The 17,378-nt window shown below is 50.1% G+C and overlaps 1 pseudogene; it reads left to right on the top strand.

Moving 5' to 3' along the window:
• Positions 1-855: 855 nt before the first annotated feature.
• Positions 856-2,679, top strand: LOC130115242 (zinc finger BED domain-containing protein 4-like; annotated as a pseudogene).
• Positions 2,680-17,378: the final 14,699 nt, after the last annotated feature.

The raw sequence follows: 17,378 nt of genomic DNA, 5'->3' as shown, positions 1-17,378 counted from the left end.
TCATGGAATACTATGAATGGGGAGAATGTCTGTTATGGTAGAGAATAGTGTGTTTGTGTGGAAGCCACATGAGAAACTCTACAATTCACTACTACTGACGTTACTGTGAGGCCAAATACGTTAGCGGCAGCTGTCTGTTCCTATGATAAACTGATTATTAAAGTGAAGATGCTGTAGGCTATTTAGTGTTTTTAACGGTTTAATCACTTGAAACAAGGTTGCTGATAATATTGATAGGGAAATAGTGATAAAAGTAAGCAAAGCACCGTCTGTCTGAGAGAAAACTGTAAGGCAATAATGGCTATTTAACTACCAAGTTATTTTACTTTACCTTTTTCTGTGTTGATTGAGAGATCCCAAGCAGCAGAAAATGACATATTGTTAGATTAAGTGTGTCCCGAAGCTGTCTTTGATAGTTTCTTGTAGAGAGGAGCAGGATATTGCTGTTTAAGACTTAAGACATAATGTAACCGCATCATAAAGCCTACATGAACTGCATGGTGTTCAGGGATGAATAGTCTCTCCTATTGCTATTGTACTATTTTTTCAGATATAGTTACATTAATCATTATTAATGTAGCAGCCTAGTTTTGAATGACAGGGTCCCTGCTATCACATGTTGTTAAAATGTAACATTTACATAATAAAATCAACTACAGGCTTCCCAAATGCTGTAATAAATGAAGCATGATGAGTTGAGCATATGTCAGCATGTGGCCCCACGTTTAACTCTCTCTTTTTTTCAAACCCTTATTGCAGATGGATAGACTTCAGTTTAAAAGTGCAGTATGAAAGTATTACACTCAACCAACACCAGGGAAGGCAGTCTGTAATACATGCAATGAAGGTGCCAGCATGGGAGCAACAACTGGGAAAAACAAAAATACTTCAAACCTGTGGTCCCATCTTAGGATTCATCACCCTGAGTTGTATGAAACAGCACAGAAGAAACGGGAATCTGAATCTCATCAGGATGAGGCAACTTCATCTCAGCCAACAATAGAGGGCACGTTTCAGAAACAAAGAAAGTGGACAAACTCAGATGACAGGTCGAAACTAATGGACAAACTAGTCCTAGAGATGATAGTCACTGACAACCAACCGTTCTCGGTGGTGTCTGATGTTGGCTTTAAGCGCCTCATGGCTGCAGCAGAGCCACGATATGCACTGAAAAGTGACAAGTATTACCGAACTGAGAAGCTGCAAGAAGTTCACCACAAGATTGTGGACAAGATCAAAGCCCTGATTCAACCAGAGAATGCTGGCTTCTTTCTCTCCTTCTCCACAGACTGCTGGTCTGGTGTGACAGAGTCTCTCATGAGCCTGACATGCCATTTCATCAATGCTGAATGGACAAGAAAGCAGGTCATATTAAATACAAGAGCGATGCATGGGTCCCACACTGGGGAATACCTGAAAGAGACATTCCTCAATATGCTTGAGGACTGGAAGATAAGCAAAGACCGTGTAGCACTAGTGCTTCGAGACAGCGGAGCCAATATTGTGAAGGGAATGAGGCTAGCTGAACTCCCAGACCTCAGCTGCACGGCGCACACCTTGCAACTTGTGGTGAATGACGGACTGGCAAGTCAAAGAGCCATCACAGATGTCATTGCAATGCTTAAGAAGTGTGCCACACATCTCCACCACTCCATTCTGGCCAAACAGCGTTTGTGAGTCATTCAGAGGGAACTTGGCCTGCCAGAGCACAACATAATCCAGGCTGTTCCAACGAGGTGGAACTCAACGCTCCACATGCTGCAAAGAATGCTGGAGCAAAAGCGTGCGCTTACCATCTACTGTGGCGAACATGGAGGATTTGCAGGTCCTAATGCTCACCAGTGGGACCTTGTGTCCAATTTAATTGAAACTCTTCTCCCAATAGAGGAAGTGACACTTCAGGTGAGCCACAGCAACTCATCAGCATCCTGCATCATTCCATGCCTGACTGTGCTGAAGATGCTTCTTCAAGATGATGAAGGCATCAGAACGCTTAGGCAAGCCATGAGGGAGAGCCTCGACAAGCGTTTCTCAAAAGTAGAAGACACAACAACTGTGGTGCTGGCCTGTCTCTTAGATCCTTGTTATAAGAGTCATGCATTCTCCTCTGCCACGACATTGAGCAAGGCCAAAGGATGGTTGAAAGAGGAAAAGGACGCTGCCACATAACAGACCACTCGAGAGGAGCATGCTGCCACAGAAGGAGCCAATATGGAGGAGCAGGCTGCCACAGAAGGAGCCAGTATGGAGGAGCAGGCAGCTGCATATGGGACACACGAGAATGACGGAAACACCCACAAAAGGCAACGGAGAGAACACACATCCTTCCGCAGCCGTGTTGATGAGATGTTCAGTTCTCTGCTGGCACATCATACTGGTGACCTGCTGGCCAGTAGCTGCGTTGAGGATGAGCTACATCTGTACCTCAAGGAACCAGTGATCGACAGGCGTAAAGGGGACCCACTCCAGTGGTGGAGACAGAATGATGGGCGCTTCAAGCTACTTGCAAAACAAGCAAGAAAGTTTCTTTGTGCACCACCCTCATCAGTCCCAAGTGAGCGCATCTTCAGTGAAGTCTCTGCAATGTATGAGAGCAAGAGAAGCCGTCTCACTGGAGAGCACGCTGAACAACTCTGCTTTTTGCACCACAATCTGGTGCTGCTCAATTGGGACTACTAATTGATTTTAGACTCACATTTCTGTACAAATTTTATTTAAATTTGTTTTATTTACTTTATAAAACTTCAGGGAACTATTCATTTAAATTTTCAGTTAACTTTATAAGAGATTCTGCTGACCCTGGGAACTCCCTGCACTTTTTGTTTTTGTTTTAACTTAAAACAAAGATAAGTGAAAGATTAATATTTCAGTTATATTGAAATTTTGGACAACTTTATTTACTGTAGACAACTTTAGGGAGCTATTTATTTCTTTAAGTTTTCATTTAACTTTATAAGACATGCTGCTGAGCCTGGGAGCTCCCTGCACTTTTTGTTAGAATTTTAAAACAAAGATGTCTATTGTCCAAGATTTAAAAAAACCTTTAACATGTTGCAAATCTGAAAATAAACATATGCTTAAAGGCATTTAAACGAAGTGAAGTGTTGGAGTTTGTATTATTAAAAATTTTGACGCCAATATTTTCCCTTTTACTGCAAATTAACATCGGCTCCAAATATCGGTTATCGGCCTCCTTGACTACTAATAATCGGTATCGGTATCGGCCCTGAAAAAACCATATCGGTCTATCTCTACTACATAGACCTTATGGTGACAGCGCACCAACACGTAGGCCTACATAAACATTATGGTGACAGCGCACCAACACATAGGCCTACATAAACCTTATGGTGACAGCGCACCAACACGTAGGCCTACATAAACATTATGGTGACAGCGGACCAACACATAGGCCTACATAAACATGGTGACAGCGCACCAACACATAGGCCTACATAGACCTTATGGTGACAACGCACCAACACATAGGCCTACATAGACCTTATGGTGACAGTGCACCAACACATAGGCCTACATAAACATTATGGTGACAGCGCACCAACACACAGGCCTACATAAACATTATGGTGACAGCGCACCATCACATAGGCCTACATAAACATTATGGTGACAGCGCACCATCACATAGGCCTACATAAACATTATGGTGACAGCGCACCAACACGTATATAAACACCGCACATTGACAAGTCAAATAAATAATAAATAAGTTCTACTTACATCATAGACGCACTCTCCTGGCTTTTCGCTGTGCGAAGTCGTCAATTAGACCATTAAGATCCAGCTGGCGGGCACGAGCATTCTCAGTTGAGAGGGTGGCGAGTCCAGACAAACGGGCCTGTCCCATTGCGCTCCTCAGATACGACTTGATGAGCTTCAGCTTTGAAAATTATCGTTCTGCAGTTGCAACAGTTAGTTGAGGTGTTAAGAAAAGTAGTAAAACTACAGACTTCCCCAAAGCTTGCAATGATGCAGTTGTTGCCCATGATCAACATGTTGGCTAGTTGTTGGATTCTTTCGACGTTTGAGATATTTTCTTTTAAACAAGCACGGAATGACACGAGTGGCATTGGAAATGCCGAAGTGATGTCATTTTTGTAAATATCACACAACTTGCTGCTTGCTCAAAAAGTTCATCATCTGCTGCAGTGCACGGTGTTTTCGGATGCACAACTTTGAATGTGTCCACTGTTGTCCTCAAACCCGTGAATCGCTGTGTCAGCTGGGATTACAATGTCGAGAGAGGCATTGAACACAGCCACGAGAAAACAGGATTCTGCGTCTGCTAAACGTTGGTCTTGACAAAGTTCATCAAAATGCCCTTTCACCGTCCTCCGTCGAGTATCCTCGAATGTTTTGCTCACCCCCCATTTCTCTGCGAGAGCCTGCGCGGTCTGTTTGGCGTCCTCAAACCGGTCTCGGAAGGCCTGCAGGTCTGCGATGGTGCCGTCTAGTGTGGCGAGGTGCGCGTTTTGGGCTTGGAGAAGTTTGGACATGGTGTTTTTGCGGTCCAAAAAAATTCATAGTTTCCTCGTGTTCCATAGTTTATAAATTGCTACAGACTACTTTATATAAAAACCATAACGGAGAAAGCCTTTTTGCGGGTATATATGGCTCGCTCCACGGGCCCATTCCCCTCCGTGGGCGGGGCCCAGTACAGCCGCGCTGCCTGCCTTGGCCATTATCGGCCGTGCAGGGCGGGCCCCAAATCATCGTGGGCCCCTCTGCAGCTGCATACATGGTAATTACGCCCCTGACTGAAAGAGTCAATGATTCATGATCAAACTGTGTTCGGCACATGTGCCGACAAGATTGTCAAAGATTGTTAAGAGAAGCGGAGCTCGGTTTGGACAATGCTGTGAAAATATGCGAGGCCAGCGAGTTAGCTAAACAGCCTGTGGAAAGGTTTGAACAAGGCTGCCAAGTCTCACCCTTTGGGAGTGAGAGTCACGCAATTATGCCTCTTCACACGCTCACACGCCACACTTGCTATTTCACACGCGCATAAACGTTTTCCCTTCACTTCTATATAATATTTCCACAACTTGCTATGATGCTTGCCGTAGTTCGGGTCCGTCACTGGCTTTCCGGGGTGAGCCCGCCCTATTCTGCCTCTGATTAGCTGACCCAGATATTCTTGCCCTAATCTTAACCAATCATCAGTCCTCATGCCTAACTCTAACCAACCCAATCAATGAAAGGCAACCACGAGTATCAACCAATCAGAGGCAGAGCAGGGCGGGTCATAGCGTCAACGCCACGAAATAAAATAAAATAAAATTAAAGAGCTCCACAAGAAGAAGACCCCACGGAAGAAGAAGAAGAAAGAAAACGGCAGGTAACCGTTTCATTTTGATCATACGAAATAGTAAATACGTTAGTTTTATAGAATAAAATGCGTTATAGTCACTCAGTCCGAGCAGGAGTAACCTTACAAAGGCTGCTGTGATATCTCGCAGTTAAAAAGGAAAATATTCGAACAGTCACTTGTCAGAAATCTGTAGAAGAACAATAGCTTTCCTTTTTGGTGAATGTCCTGTTTTTGGTTTCTATTATACTTGGTTTACCGATAAATCTCTGAATGTGTTATTGAATGAAATTGATCTAATAGTTCTTGACATGAGGTGATGATTTTTTTTTATAAAAACCAGGATGTGATTTATTTTGCCACATAGTCTAAATCTAAAATTCTAAACTTTTAACTTTCCAGAGAAGTTTAGCTCAGTGTCTGTGCCTGTTAGAACATTTGAGATTGGGTATGTCCATGTTTGTTGAAATTACTATTATGTCATTTGGTGGGCTTAACTAGGGTTGCCACTCACCCCCCAAAAAATTCCAGTTTGCAATTAGTATATGGAAAATATGTCATATTTCATGTTTTTCTCATTAAATAATTGTGGTTTTATGTTCCCAAAAAGGCATTAAAGGGTTAAAACTACTTAAGAAATACATGTAAATTTAATAGTTATGATCAGTATTGAAGTTGGTCAAAAGATTTAATGCATTGAAAGTGAAAAAAATATTCATGTGTAATATTCTTATAGCACTTTTAAGGAACTGAACATTTTTTGCACCGAGGGTAAAACGTCATGATTTTCTGGAGGGGTGCCCAAGGGTTAAAGGAACTGCTTGAATTCATAGTTTGAGCCCTGTGCTCTGAACAAACAAAGAAATGCACTTTATTTTTTTTAATATTATTGTTCTGCTTCTGTATTCATTGACATTTTATAAATAAATTTATTTTATCTGTCTAAATTATTCTTGTTAAAATTGTTTTCATTTCTACTTGTGCTGGTCAATTATGAACGCTATATAAAATAGCAGGAAAACCCAGCCACTGAGGATGCACAAGCCAGTGCATCCTTAGTGCCGGTCCCAAGCCCGGACAAATGGGGAGGGTTGCGTCAGGAAGGGCATCCGGCGTAAAATCTTTGCCAAATCAAATATGCTGATCATAAATAAGACTTATATACCGGATCGGTCGAGGCCTGGGTTACCAACGACCGCCACCGGCACTGTTAACCAGCAGGGTGTCGGTGGAAACTATGCTACTGTTGGGCGAAAGAGAAGGAGAGGGGGAAAGCATGTCCAGAGGCAGCTAGAGAGGAGGAAGGGTAGGCATGTGGAGGTGAGAGTTGGAACTTTCAATGTTGGCACTATGACTGGTAAAGGGAGAGAGCTGGCTGACATGATGGAAAAAAGAAAGGTAGGCATACTGTGTGTGCAAGAGACCAGGTGGAAGGGGAGTAAGGCCAGGAGTATCGGAGGTGGGTTCAAACTCTTCTACCATGGTGTGAATGGGAGGAGAAATGGGGTAGGGGTAATTCTGAAGGAAGAGTATGTCAAGAGCGTGCTGGAGGTGAAGAGAGTGTCAGACAGAGTGATGAGTATGAAGCTGGAAATTGAAGGTTTATTGCTGATTGTTATCAGCGCATATGCCCCGCAAGTTGGGTGGGAGATGGATGAAAAAGAATAATTCTGGAGTGAGTTGGACGACATGGTGGAGAGAGTACCCAAGGAGGAGAGAGTGGTGATTGGAGCGGACTTCAATGGACATTTTGGGGAAAGGAACAGAGGTGATGAGGAGGTGATGGGAAGGTATGGAGTCAAGAAGAGAAATGTGGAAGGACAGATGGTGGTGGATTTTGCGAAAAGGATGGAAATGGCTGTGGTGAATACATATTTCAAGAAGAGGGAGGAACACAGGGTGACATACAAGAGTGGAGGAAAGTGCACACAGGTGGACTATATCTTATGTAGAAGGCGCCATCTAAAAGGGATTGGAGACTGCAAGGTGGTGACAGGGGAGAACCTAGCTAGGCAGCATCGGATGGTGGTCTGTAGGATGACTTTGGAGACCAAGAAGAGGAAGCGAGTGAAGACACAGCCGAAGATCAAATGGTGGAAGTTGAAGAAGGAAGATTGTTGTGTGGAGTTCAGGCAGGAGTTAAGACAGGCACTGGGTGGTAGTGAAGAGTTGCCATATGGCTGGACAACCACTGCAGAAATAGTGAGGGAGACAGCTAGGAAGGTACTTGATGTGTCATCAGGACAGAGGAAGGAAGACAAGGAGACTTGATGGTGGAATGAGGAAGTACAGCAAATTATACAGAGGAAAAGGTTGGCAAAGAAGAAGTGGGATAGTAAGAGAGATGAAGAAAGTAGACAGGAGTACAAGGAGATGCAGCGTAAAGCAAAGAGAGAGGTGGCAAAGGCAAAGGAAAAGGCGTATGGTGAGCTGTATGACAGATTAGACACTAAGGAAGGAGAAAGGACTTGTACCGATTGGCTAGACAGAGGGACCAAGCTGCAAAGGATGTGCAGCAAGTTAGGGCGATCAAGGATAGAGATGGAAATGTGCTGACAAGCGAGGAGAGTGTGCTAAGAAGGTGGAAGGAATACTTTGAGGGGCTGATGAATGAAGAAAATGAGAGAGAGAGAAGGTTGGATGATGTAGGGATAGTGAATCAGGAAGTTCAGCGGATTAGCAAGGAGGAAGTGAGGGCAGCTATGAAGAGAATGAAGAGTGGAAAGGCAGTTGGTCCTGATGACATACCTGTGGAAGCATGGAGATGTTTAGGAGAGATGGCAGTGGAGTTTTTAACTAGATTGTTTAACACAATCCTGGAAAGTGAGAGGATGCCTGAGGAGTGGAGAAGAAGCATACTCGTACCGATTTTCAAGAACAAGGGCGATGTGCAGAACTGTAACAACTACAGAGGTATAAAGTTGATCAGCCACAGCATGAAGATTTGGGAAAGAGTAATAGAAGCTAGGTTAAGAGGAGAGGTGATGATCAGCGTGCAGCAGTATGGTTTCATGCCACGAAAGAGCACCACAGATGCGATGTTTGCTTTGAGAATGTTGATTGAGAAGTATAGAGAAGGCCAGAAAGAGTTGCATTGTGTCTTTGTAGATTTAGAGAAAGCTTATGACAGAGTGCCGAGAGAGGAGGTGTGGTATTGTATGAGGAAGTCAGGAGTTGCAGAGAAGTATGTAGGAGTGGTGCAGGATACGTATGAGGGAAGTGTGACAATGGTGAGGTGTGCGGTTGGAATGACAGATGGGTTCAAGGTGGAGGTCGGATTACATCAAGGATCGGCTCTGAGCCCTTTCTTGTTTGCAATGGTGATGGACAGGTTGACGGACAAGATCAGACAGGAGTCTCCATGGACGATGATGTTCGCGGATGACATTGTGATCTGTAGCGAGAGTAGGGTGCAGGTTGAGGAGAGCCTGGAGAGGTGGAGGTATGCACTGGAGAGAAGAGGAATGAAAGTCAGTAGGAGCAAGACGGAATACCTATGCGTGAATGAGAGAGAGGACAGTGGAATGGTCAGGATGCAAGGGGTGGAGGTGACAAAGGCATTTGAGTTTAAATACTTGGGGTCAACTGTCCAAAGTAACGGGGAGTGCAGTAGAGAGGTGAAAAAGAGAGTGCAGGCAGGGTGGAGTGGGTGGAGAAGTGTGTCAGGAGTGATTTGCGACAGAAGGGTATCAGCAAGAGTTAAAGGAAAAGTTTACAAGATGGTTGTGAGACCAGCTATGTTATATGGTTTGGAGACAGTGGCACTGACGAAAAGACATGAGGCAGAGCTGGAGGTGGCAGAGTTGAAGATGCTAAGATTTTCACTGGGAGTAACGAAGAAGGACAGGATTAGGAACGATTATATTAGAGGGACCGATCAGGTTGGACGGTTTGGAGACAAAGCAAGAGAGGCAAGATTGAGATGGCTTGGACATGTGTGGAGGAGAGATGCTGAGTATATTGGGAGAAGGATGCTGAATATGGAGCTGCCAGGGAAGAGGAGAAGAGGAAGGCCAAAGAGGAGGTTTATGGATGTGGTGAGGGAAGACATGCAGGTGGCTGGTGTGACAGAGGAAGACGCAGAAGACAGGAAGAAATGGAAACGGATGATCCGCTGTGGCGACCCCTAATGGGAGCGGCCGAAAGTAGTAGTAGTAGTATATAAAATAGCAGGAAACTGGTTTTTAAGTTGCACAAATAATTGGGTTGAGAGGAGCTCCCTGAATACAAATGACAGAATAAGACTGAATAATGACATCTGCTCGGACTCTGTGTATTCTATTCTTTCTAGCAATTGACAATATTTCTTATGTGTTCACTATTCCGAGTAAAGAGAGAGAGCATGAGGAGGAGGCCAACATCACAACAGTCTAATCCTAACGTTAATTTAAGTTCAGATATTCCTCTAAATCCACCTTAAAAAAGGCCAAGTTTTTTTTTGCCGGCGACCTGGTCGCCGGCAAAAGTCCCCTCACCAGAGTCTTACTCTTAACTTTTGATGAAACTTGGCAGCCCTGGTTTGAAGGTGCCGCTAAGGGGCTAGCTTTAGCTCTGCCAAGTGCGAATGTAGACGCCGTTTCATTCAAGGAAAATGGGCACGGAAAATACCGAGACTCTCGAAGCAAACGTACACTTTTTTTAACAATTTATTTATTGATTTTTAACTTTTGCAAACAAACAAAACACTTCCCCACACCCCAACACTCACTTGATCTCTTAACACCTCCCTAGTATTTAGAGCCAAAATGAATATAAAACATGACAAAATCAATCATACAATTCAATGGTACCTCTAACAAAACAAAGATATACATAGACAAAAACAATTACATTATTGCAACAAAATGTCAAAACATGCCTCCTTCCCCTTCTGGAATCTAACCTTTACCTTTGTACCCTACATTCTTTAAGCACTGTCCTAAGTTTTCCTCCTGTAAGAGCTCCCCTATATCGCAATTTTCATGAAATCAGTGAATAGTTTCCAGATTCCTTCATAAATACCAATTTTTCAAGGTATATGTTATTCTCTCTATTTGCATGCAGTGCGCCATATTCTTAATCCAAGTACCAATTGTAGGTGCAACATTGTTCTTCCAGTTCAAAGGTATCAATAGTTTTGCCTGTAGTATAGCAAAATCAATAAATTTATATTCTTTAATTCTCAGGTTGAGATCTGTTGGATACATGTGTAACAGTATCATCTTGGAGTCTAGTGGGATATTTACAGACAAAATGACCATGATTGTATTGATGACTTCCCTCCAGAATTTCTTAATTTTGCCACACTCCCAAATATAATGTATAAATGTTCTTGAGCCTCATTACATTTAAAACATGTGTCAGGTATATTGCTGTTATATTTATTCAATTTGACAGGGGTTACATAATCTGCATCAACCAGTTATATTGAAGTAGCTTTAAATTAGTGCTGGCTGTTTGCGTAAGAGCCTTCTCACAGCATATGTTCCAGTCGTTATTTGAAATGTCCTCTTTTGAATCTACCCTCCATGCATCAAGTTTGGATACTGAGGTCTCTGTTATGCTTGCGCACCAGAACCTGACCCGTGTGGCAAAACCCAAGACAGACAGACACGAGATGACTTCAAAAGCTACAAAGGGAGGTTTTATTGTGGGAGGGAAATGTATGGTGAAAAAAGGCGTTCTGTTAGTGGGATGTGTGAATAAACTATGTGTGGTGTCCCGTGGTTTGCGTGAATAACTATGTGTGAGTGTTTTTAGCCAATGTGTGGTGCGGTATGTAAATGACCAGGAGGTGTTGAAAAAATGTGCGTGCACCTGGCGAGAAAGTCCAGTCCGTGATCCAAGAGGGGTTGTCCGAGAAAGTCCAGGTCCGAGATCCGGGAAGTCGAGTCCGAAAGGAGGGGTCCAGATGGAGGGACAAGGGGGGAGATCGCAGGAGAGGTCCGGGGAGAAACGTGAAGGTCGCTGGGGACGAGGGAGACGCGGGGAGCCGTGGAAATCGCGGAGGGAGAGTCGCAGGGTTCAGTACGTCGAAGCACTGAGAGACGTTCTGGGAGGCTTCTTGTAGAAGGCTGCCTGATTGCCACAGGTGTGCCTGATGGATGAAGGCAAACACCTGGTGCAGTGCAGCGCTCGTCTCAGAGCGCGAGCCGAGCGCTCGGATGTTTCCGGCACGTCCGAGCTGGGGGAGTGGCTTGAACGTGCCGGGGAGGCAGCTCGGGGCGGTGTAACCACAACAGGACCCCCCCTCCTACGGGAGACACCGGGCAACCGTCCGATGGCGTTGGGGTGGGCCCGATAGAACTCCTCCAGGAGTGCGGGGTCGGCCAGGTAGGACCGGGGAACCCAGCTGCGGTCCTCGGGCCCATAGCCAACCCAGTCCACCAGGTATTGGTACCCATGCCCCCGGCGGCATACGGCGAGCAGCCGGTCGACATCCCAGACCATGTCACCACCGTCGAGGACCCTGGGGGGTGGAGGAGCTTGGACAGGGGGAGACAGGGGGCTGGTGGCTACCGGTTTGAGGCGCGAGACATGGAAGACGGGATGGATCTTGAGTGAGGTAGGGAGATGGAGACGCACCGCCGAAGGGTTGACGATGCGGTCGATGGTGTAGGGACCGACGTAGCGGGGAGCCAGCTTCCGGTTGAGGGTAGGGAGGGGCAGGTCCCGGGCCAGGAGCCATACCCTCTGGCCAGGTCGATAAGCTGGGGCCGGCACTCTCCGCCGGTTGGCGCTGCGCCGGGCCCGCTCTGTAGCTCACAACACAGCGGCCCGGGCGGTCTTCCAAACGCGCCGGCATCGGCGGAGATGAGCCCTCGTGGACGGGACTGCTACCTCCAACTCCTGATGGGGGAACAGAGGGGGTTGATAGCCCAGGGAACACTCGAAGGGGGACAAACCGGTAGCCGAACTCTCCATGGAGTTGAGCGAGTACTCCACCCAGGGCAGGTACTTGCTCCAGGAGGCGGGGTTGCTGGTGGTAACGCAACGCAAAGCCGCCTCCAGGGCTTGATTGGCCCGCTCTGCCTGCCCATTGGTCTGGGGGTGATACCCGGAGGAGAGGCTGACCATGGCCCCAATCCACTTACAGAAGGCCTGCCATACCTTCAAAGTGAACTGGGGACCACGGTCAGAGACAATGTCCAGGGGAATCCCATGAGGTTGGACGACGTGGGAGACGAGAAGGTCCGCCGTCTCGGCTGCAGAGGGGAGTTTGGTGAGGGCAACAAAATGGACGGCCTTGGAAAACCGGTCGACAATGGTCAGGATGGTGTCATTGCCTTGGGACACGGGGAGGCCAGTTACAAAGTCCAAGGCAATGTGGGACCAAGGTCGGCCGGGGACAGGAAGGGGGCGCAGGAGACCTGCTGGAGGGCGATGGAGAGCCTTGCTGCGGGGGCAGGTGGTGCAGGCTGCCACGAACTCTCTGGTGTCTGCCTCCATGGTGGGCCACCAGAAACCCCTGCGGATGAAGGCCGCCGTTCGGTAGACACCGGGGTGGCAGGCAAGATGGCTGGAGTGGCCCCACTCCAGCACCTGGGGCCGGACAGAGGGAGGCACAAATAGCCGGTTCCGGGGTCCATTGCCTGGGTCGGGCTGGGCGCGCTGGGCCATCTCACCACTGATTCGATGGCCCAGGTGACGACACCCACCACCCGGGCCGGGGGAAGGATGGTGTCTGGGGCGTCAGGGGACCCCTCGGGAAACAGACGGGAGAGGGCGTCTGCCCTGACGTTCTTGGTGCCCGGGCGGTAGGTGAGGGTGAAGTCGAACCGGCTGAAGAAGAGAGCCCAGCGCGCCTGCCTGGGGTTGAGCCTCTTAGCTGTCCGTACGTAGGTCAGGTTTTTGTGATCGGACCATACGATGAACGGCTGCCCTGCTCCCTCCAGCCAGTGTCTCCACTCCTCTAGGGCGGCGTGGACGGCCAGCAACTCCCTGTTGCCGATGTCATAATTCTTCTCCGCAGGACTGAAACGCCGGGAGAAGAAGGCGCACGGGTGGATCTTCTGGTCCTCCTCCGACCGCTGGGAGAGGACGGCTCCGATGCCCGTGTCCGATGCGTCCACCTCCACGATGAACTGCCTGCACGGGTCCGGGTGGGCGAGCACCGGAGCCGTTGTGAACAGCCTCTTCAGGGCCAAGAAGGCGGCTTCCGCCTCCGAGGTCCAGGAGAAGGGGCGGAGGTTGGAGGTGAGTGCAGTGAGGGGGGCGGCCACACGGCTGAACCCCCTGATGAAGCGCCGGTAGAAGTTTGCAAACCCCAGGAAGCGCTGGAGTTGCGTCCTGTTGGTGGGCCGTGCCCACTCCTCCACCGCTCAGGTCTTCCTGGGGTCAGTGCGGACGAGCCCCTTCTCCACGATGTGGCCAAGGAACTCCACGGAGGCGGAGTGGAACACGCACTTCTCGGCTTTCACGAAGAGCCTGTTCTCCAGCAGCCGTTGGAGGACCAGGCGGACATGCTGGTGGTGTTCCTCCTCAGTCCTGGAGAACACGAGGATGTCATCCAGGTACACCACCGCGAACGTGTTCAGCATGTCCCGGAGCACGTCGTTGACCAATGCCTGGAAGACGGCCGGGGCGTTGGTGAGGCCGAAGGGCATAACGAGGTACTCGAAATGCCCTAGGTGGGTGTTGAAGGCCGTCTTCCATTCATCCCCTTCCCGGATGCGCACCAGGTGGTACGCGCTGCGCAGGTCCAGCTTCGTGAACACCGTGGCGTGAGTGAGTGGCTCGAACGTGGAACTCATAAGGGGGAGTGGATATTTATTTTTTACCGTGATATTATGTAACATTCGATAATCTATGCAAGGCCTCAGGCTGCCCTCCTTCTTTGCCACAAAAAAGAAGCCAGCCGCCACCGGGGAAGACGAGGGCCTTATGATTCCTGAGGCCAGGGACTCTGTGATATAATTGCGCATAGCCTCCTTCTCTGGGACGGAGAGGTTATATAACCGACCGGTGGGAAGGGCGGCCCCGGGAAAGAGATCTATGGCACAATCATAGGGACGGTGAGGGGGGAGGGAAAGTGCACTGTCTTTACTAAATACAGGGGCTAAATCGTGATAAATGGAAGGAACACCAGTGAGATCCGTGGGAGGAGGCACGGGTCTGAGGCCGCTGGACGGGGAGTGGGCGGAGCGAAGGCAGTTGGCATGACACGCAACGCTCCAACCCAAAATCCGCCCAGTAGACCAAGAGATGTAGGGATCGTGCCGTTCCAACCACGGTCTTCCTAACACCAGGGGCGCTGTGGGGGCGTGCAAAACCAAGAAACGGATAGCTTCCACGTGATTACCCGAAAGAGTGAGGGTGAGGGAAGCAGTGCTGTGTGTGATTTTACCAAGTGAACGACCATCTAGGGCTTGGGCTGTGAGGGGTGTGTCTAGGGGGACGAGTGGAATGCCGGCCTGCCGGGCCAGCGAGATGTCCATCAAACACTCGTCCGCCCCCGAATCCAGGAGTGCACCAACAGACAGTGAGTGGTTACCCCAGGTGAGAGTGACCGGAAAAAGGTGGTTGTGCTCCTTCTTGGGCTGGGGCTGAGGAAGGGTCGTCAGGCTCACTAGGACACCCCTCACTAGTGAGCCGGGTCTTTTGGGGCAAGTCGGGCAGGCCTTGATATAGTGGCCCGACCTCCCGCAGTAGAGGCAGAGGTGGCCATGCATCCTCTGCTCCCTAACCTCCAGCGGGAGCCGTGACCGACCCAACTGCATGGGCTCCTCCTCCGGCCTGGATCCAGAAGCCACCCAGGGTTGCGAGGGGGAGTGTGAGGGTGGAGAGAGCCCACGGGACGCTGACCCAGGGAAGGCACCGGTAGGACGGACGGGGGTTGGTCTATGGGAGGGGCCAGCGCGCGGGGCGCGTTCCTGGCGCCGCTCCCGCAGCCGTTCGTCCATCTGGAGGGCGAGGGTGACGAGCTCGTTGAAGGAGGCAGGGCGGTCCCGAACGATGAGATCTTCGATGGGCTCGCTCAGCCCCCTCCTGTACGCGCTCTTGAGCGCAGTGTCATCCCACCCACTGTCTGCCGCGAGTATCCTTACCTCCAAGGAATAATCTGCCACCGACCTGGCTCCCTGTTGGATGGAATGGAGGCGGCCGGCAGCGTCCTGCCCGTCAGCTGGGTGGTCGAACACCAGATTGAACTCGCAGCGGAAGGCACCATAGTCCGAGGCGAGCTGCTCGGTATGGCCTACCGCCGCTATGGCCCAGCTGAGGGCTTTGCCGGTGAGGAGGGACATGACAAGGGCTACCTTGGTCTCTCCTGTCCTATACCTAGCTGGCTGGTGTTTGAACAGGAGCTCACACTGACCAAGGAAACCCCTGCACAGCTCGAGCTCCCCACCGAAGGCCTTGGGGCAGGGGAGGTTAGGCTCGCACCGGGGGTCCAGTGGGGGTTGACTCGGAGGAGGGGGAACGTCGGGACCAGAAACGGGGAAACCGGAGGCCGAGCTGGGGGCAGAGACCGAGGCCAGGGCAGGGTGGTCGCTCATCCTGGAGACCGCTGTGGAGAGTGCAGCGATCTGCGCGGTGAGGGCATCTAACGCGCTCGTCGCGGCCTGGGAGCCGGACTGAAGATCGCTGATCTCTCCGGTGACACGGGTGAAGGCAGTAGTAAGCTCTGAGTTGAGAGAGGCAAGTTGGTAACTGTGACTTCTTACTACTGCCTCTAGGGGAACGGGGCTCTGGGGCGTCACAGGGACCGTCCGCTCCTTGGGTTTGCCTGGGTCCATAATGGCTTCGACGTTCTGTTATGCTTGCGCACCAGAACCTGACCCGTGTGGCGAAACCCAAGACAGACAGACACGAGATGACTTCAAAAGCTACAAAGGGAGGTTTTATTGTGGGAGGGAAATGTATGGCGAAAAAAGGCGTTCTGTTAGTGGGATGTGTGAATAAACTATGTGTGGTGTCCCGTGGTTTGCGTGAATAACTATGTGTGAGTGTTTTTAGCCAATGTGTGGTGCGGTATGTAAATGACCAGGAGGTGTTGAAAAAATGTGCGTGCACCTGGCGAGAAAGTCCAGTCCGTGATCCAAGAGGGGTTGTCCGAGAAAGTCCAGGTCCGAGATCCGGGAAGTCGAGTCCGAAAGGAGGGGTCCAGATGGAGGGACAAGGGGGGAGATCGCAGGAGAGGTCCGGGGAGAAACGTGAAGGTCGCTGGGGACGAGGTAGACGCGGGGAGCCGTGGAAATCGCGGAGGGAGAGTCGCAGGGTTCAGTACGTCGAAGCACTGAGAGACGTTCTGGGAGGCTTCTTGTAGAAGGCTGCCTGATTGCCACAGGTGTGCCTGATGGATGAAGGCAAACAACTGGTGCAGTGCAGCGCTCGTCTCAGAGCGCGAGCCGAGCGCTCGGATGTTTCCGGCACGTCCGAGCTGGGGGAGTGGCTTGAACGTGCCGGGGAGGCAGCTCGGGGCGGTGTAACCACAACAGGACCCCCCCTCCTACGGGAGACACCGTAGGAGGGGGGGTGGAAGACGGGATGGATCTTGAGTGATCCATCCCGTCTTCCATGTCTCGCGCCTCAAACCGGTAGCCACCAGCCCCCTGTCTCCCCCTGTCCAAGCTCCTCCACCCCCCAGGGTCCTCGACGGTGGTGACATGGTCTGGGATGTCGACCAGCTGCTCGCCGTACGCCGCCGGGGGCGTGGGTACCAATACCTGGTGGACTGGGTTGGCTATGGGCCAGAGGACCGCAGCTGGGTTCCCCGGTCCTACCTGGCCGACCCTGCACTCCTGGAGGAGTTCTATCGGGCCCACCTCAACGCCATCGGACGGTCGCCCGGTGTCTCCCGTAGGAGGGGGGGTCCTGTTGTGGTTACACCGCCCCGAGCTGCCTCCCCGGCACGTTCAAGCAACTCCCCCAGCTCGGACGTGCCGGAAACATCCGAGCGCTCGGCTCGCGCTCTGAGGAGACGAGCGCTGCACTGCACCAGGTGTTTGCCATCATCCATCAGGCACACCTGTGGCAATCAGGCAGCCTTCTACAAGAAGCCCCCCAGAACGTCTCTCAGTGCTTCTACGTACTGAACCCTGCGGCAAAGTTCTGACAAGCCCTCCAGCGT

This window comes from Lampris incognitus, chromosome 7, assembly GCF_029633865.1.
Source record: "Lampris incognitus isolate fLamInc1 chromosome 7, fLamInc1.hap2, whole genome shotgun sequence".
Classification (NCBI taxonomy): domain Eukaryota; kingdom Metazoa; phylum Chordata; class Actinopteri; order Lampriformes; family Lampridae; genus Lampris; species Lampris incognitus.
This window is presented reverse-complemented; position numbering and strand designations above follow the sequence as displayed.